We start from the raw sequence: 4,847 nt of genomic DNA, 5'->3' as shown, positions 1-4,847 counted from the left end.
ACTGTGTATTCGTGATCTAAGCGTGTCGGATTTAATAGTTCAAGTCTAATCAAGTTGAGACTTGACCTGAAAAATGATCATCTTATGTTTAGATTCTATATAATAAGGGTTAGAATTGTTTTCAATCTGTGGTGTGATGTGAAACTATTTTATCATGCTGCCATAACTATGATATCCATTTGTGCATGATATATGTATATTGGACCTGAGGTTGAGTGTGCACTACTGTGAAGTTTCCATGGTTGTCTCTATGAACTGAAATTCTATAGATTTGGATGTGAAGACTATTTTATACTGAAAATCTTCCTTGTCCGGGTACCACCATGTTCAGTTCATGTCTCTTATCATTTGAGCATCTATGTTTTATCATTTCACAAATACTATGTGGATCTTTAAGTGCAAATCACTGATGCTATTAGTATTTGAATCTTAAAACCTGTTGTGTTAAGTTCTCTACTGCTATTAATTATGGATTACGAACCTTAAATGTGATTATTCTTCTGAGAGTTAAGATTACAATGTCTGAGCATATGTGGTTTGTTGATTGGAGGCTGTCCATGTTAAAATTTAGCCTGAGAAAAGACCTGTTCAAATTCTGATTATGTGAACCACATCAGTTTGAGTTTCACTTGTTCATAAGGCTATTTTGGGTGTTGATAGTGCAATACATTGATGTGCTGAGTGTATTTTTCTTCTGAGCTTGCTTAGACAGTTAATATACATTTGTAAGTGCCAAAATCCAGGGTTGTATAGTTGGTGAAATACATGGTTTAACCTCATATCAGTGCTGCTGCAGAATCAATGTTGAGAACTGTTTTAAACAGAATTCTGATGTTCTTTAACTATGTCTTGATTGTTGGTAATCTAAGAGAGGTTTGCTTGTTCAAGTCTATTGAAGTCCTGTTTAACTCAAAATTTAATAAGAATTCATGATTCTCCTCTGAAGTTATTAAATTCATTTGATCTCTCTCTGTTGTTATTCTCTCTTAAGTAAGTACTATTTGGTGATGGCCTGTTTTGATGCTTTACTCAGAATTTTAATTTGAAGATCAATGTCTGAGTCTACTCTCAGTTTTGCCCTTAATCCTTTTCACTTCAATGTCAAAAAAGAGGAAAATTCTTGGGGTTTTCACATTAAAGGCAAAAGGGGGAGATTGTTGGTTGAGGTTTGCTCTTTAATGTTAAATGCAAGTCAAAAGTGTTCATACCCTTTAATGTCAAATGCAAGTCAAAAGTATTCATGGTTATTCTCTTTATATTAGTATCACAGGGACAAGGGTATTTCAGTCATTACATGTATGTGTGTGTGTCAATGAAATTACTCTTCCTAAGGTGCTATATTTCATCACAGTGTTTGTTACATGGTGTAAATTTACACACACAAGTGGCAGCAAATACAACACTGTTGAGAGGGTATTTCTGGCATTACATTGATATTTCTTGTACAATGATGGACTCACTGCATAGTGCCACATGCATAGTGGTCCTAGTGAGAGAGGCTAATAACATAAATGAAATTCTTTGGCTGTATGTATCAGCATTGTACATTAACACTTGAGGGCTGCAATAAAAAGGTGTTTGTTGCAAAAAAAAAACGGTGTTTTGATGTGTATTGTCAGGTCTGCATAAGGGGGTATTTCAGTCCACTCATTGTATATAATGTCAGATTATACACCTAGCTATGATTGGTGGATGATGTCCCACTCTTATCCACACTAGGGCAACACAATGATAGTAGCAGCAACAATGAGTGCACTTGCGAGAGCCTATAATGAGTTTTTGAGCTGAAAAATAGAGTGAGGTCTCAAGAGCTTAATGTTAACAATGATTTTAGAGAGGTTTCTTGATGATTTGAGCAGCATCTATTCTCTAAATTCATCATGAAGAAGGTGCTGATTTAGTAGAGGGTACATGTTGTAGATTTCTAGTGCAAGAAGGAGGTCTTGGAGGTCTAAAATTGCTGTGGTTGTTTCTGTGATCAAAGCAAGGCTTGAGCATGTGTATTTGAGGCATTTAAATCTGCAGAAGAGACTTGCATTGCCACACCTGAGCTGGTATAACTTTTCATATCTCAAACCTGCTCCAATTTGATTTTTTAGTGTATTATTGTTGTTCTGAGCTTGTTGATGTGATTCTTTGATGCTACATGAAGTCTTAAGTGATGAGCATGCCTATAATATTGAATTAAGACTTTACAATCTGAAGTACAAGATAGAAAAATGATCTAAAGTATATTGAGCCTCCAAAACCCTTGTAAACTAAGGTTTTAAGCCTAAATAGGCCAACTTTGTGAATTGATTTTATATTACCTTGCTAGAACTGAGTTAATGATCATCCAAGCAAGTTATATTTTGTAAATCTAGGTTGAGGGACTTATTTACAGACCTGAGCTACCTCAAATTTCTAGTTTTACCCCTTGATAGCAAGTTTTAGCAGAATCAAGCACTAAGCTATTTTTGAGATTGAATTTGATACACTTCATGTGGTGTTTTGCCTCTGAGATTATGTGTGAAGATGAATTGAACATGTAAGAGTATATTCCAGCCCTGAGATATTTTGAAATACTTATTATACCCTCTTAATAGAGGCATCACAGAAGCTTCAAAACTGAACCTGAGCTATGTTGTTTTGTAACTGATTTTGTGCTGAAATGTGTTTATCTTACTATGGAAATTGAGAATATTGTGTGTGCAAGTATATATTGACTATATGAAGCTGTGAGAACATGAATTAGCTTAAGGTTCGAGTGGTTTACAGATTTACCCTTGACAACCTCAGTTCTAGGGTTTTAACCCTAACATTGTTGTTTTGATCTTACATTGCAATACCTTGTTATTCCTAATGTGTTTGACATGTGAAAAAGTGTATTCTAACCATTGAAGATTGGGGGAGTGAAGTTTGGGTTATCCTTGAAGCTACATTACTAAATTACCCTTTGAAGCTACAAAGCAAGGGTTTAATTAGGGTTTTGCCCAATCTGAGATTTTTAATGTCATACCTTGTAGTTTTAATTGTTCTTATCAACTGAGCAAGGGTACTTTATATATTACTAACCGAGGGTGCAAAGTTTGAAGTGAAATTGAGGCTGCATTACAGTATCACCATTGAGAGGCTATATTTCGGATTTTTAAAGGAGTGAAGGCTGTTCTATTTCTTCATTGCTTCACCTTGCCGATTTCATCGAGTTTCTCTCTCAAGCAAGTTTATCTAAGCCTGTGATAGCTGTGGAAGACATTTGCAGGTCATTCTAATGGCTGCACTGTGAAGTGACTACTATACCCTTGAATTTAGGGTTTTTGCCTAGTGTGATCTACATTGGTCTACCTTGCTTTTCTTATTAAGGAATTCATTCAAGCAAGTGTATTTTACTTAGACAAGGCTGTGGGAACCTAGCTTGAGCATCAAGTGAAGCTATATTGTGCTTTTATAGTTCTATCCTTTGATTGCAGAGAAGTGAAGACTTGGGTTTCACATTGTTCTACTTGAGGCTGTGTATTGCATTCTTTTATTGTTGTTGTTGTAGCTGAAGTAGTATTTTCTTGAAGTATTGACATCTTACTCCATTTTTGATTTAGCTATTGAGAGCTTGAAAGTCCAGGTAGGGTTACTTTGTGATCGGTTGTCAATTATACATCAACCTTTGCAATAGCACATATCATTCTAAAATAGGGCTATTGGTCAGGTAAATCGAACCACTGGGACTGCTAGTTTGTGGCAACTAAGGTGTCTAGAATCACTTCTAGAATGATGAAAGGGTATATAGAGGTTTGTTGGTTTGTCACTAAATTTAGGAATTTAAAATGCATAAAACAATATAGTAAAGAGGTAGAGATAATAAAGAAGGGACTAGGGAAGTGAATCCACCTTCAACCCTATACATATGCTAGACCAAGACTAAATTGGGGATAGATGATATATAATGGTCATGAATTATATAGCAACACATGATTGTCGTATAATCATCAAGAAGTTTATTAAATCAAAAACAAGAATGATCCATCAAAAGTTTATACATTTGAACTACCTAAACTAGGGTGTAGTATCAAGCATACTCTCTTAAGCAAAAGATCATCAAGCCTTTAATCAAATGATAAAGCACATGAAACTATGAATCAAGCATAAACCATCAAAGGAAATACCTAAGCAATGGACTATCAAGTGACTCTATTAACATGCCATGAAAACCATTCCACAATCTTATTTCCATTGTCACCATGAAAATACAAGCATTATGATTGAGATAAGAAACCATCTAAGACAAGATAATTAACTTAAAACAATCATTTGTATACATTGAAATTCATTACATCAAGTAATATGCTCTAGATTATGAAGAGACCAAATTATACATCATTATCCCCAAAATAGAAGCTAAGCTAGAACATGCTTACAAGGGAGGGTTTCATCACCTCCCTAGAGAAAGATTTAGTTACCTATAGGAACAAAGAATGAAGGAGAAGAAGCCAATCCACCCTCCATTTTCATGATCAAGAAAGCTAGAACTCCAAACCCTTAAGAACACTACTTTCTCTCTCTACAACTTTATAAAAATGTGAGATGATCTTTTTTTACCATGTATCCCCCCTCTATTATATCAACCTTAGCCTTCTATCTATTCCTAATTTGTGGTCCTAAAGTCCTTCGACCATTATAGAGCAATCCCCTAATTAAGGGGATAACATTTGGTGAAGAAAAGTGAAGCCCATACCTGCTTGTCCATAGATCGGTGGGTGCCCGCAGGCGCAGGCAGGTGCACGCGGGTTCTTGGCGGGCGCCCGCGGGTGTTCCTTAGCTCTGCGCACCTTTGGTAAAAAGGCCATAAATCCCTACTCTGAACTCCAAATGAC

The 4,847-nt window shown here is 35.8% G+C and overlaps 1 long non-coding RNA gene across 1 annotated transcript; it reads left to right on the top strand.

Annotated features, from left to right (window-relative positions):
* The first annotated feature begins 1,307 nt into the window (after window positions 1–1,307).
* Window positions 1,308–3,574, top strand: LOC132311316 (uncharacterized). The gene is made up of 2 exons (XR_009482924.1): window positions 1,308–2,054; window positions 3,097–3,574. It is a non-coding gene; the product is annotated as an uncharacterized LOC132311316 (long non-coding RNA).
* The last annotated feature ends 1,273 nt before the right edge of the window (window positions 3,575–4,847 follow it).

This window comes from Cornus florida, unplaced genomic scaffold (assembly GCF_030987335.1).
Source record: "Cornus florida cultivar Cherokee Brave unplaced genomic scaffold, ASM3098733v1 CherokeeBrave_3.0.0_Hap2_Chr06, whole genome shotgun sequence".
Taxonomy (NCBI): domain Eukaryota; kingdom Viridiplantae; phylum Streptophyta; class Magnoliopsida; order Cornales; family Cornaceae; genus Cornus; species Cornus florida.
Note: the sequence above shows the minus strand (reverse complement) of the source record. Positions and strands in the feature narration are given on the sequence as shown.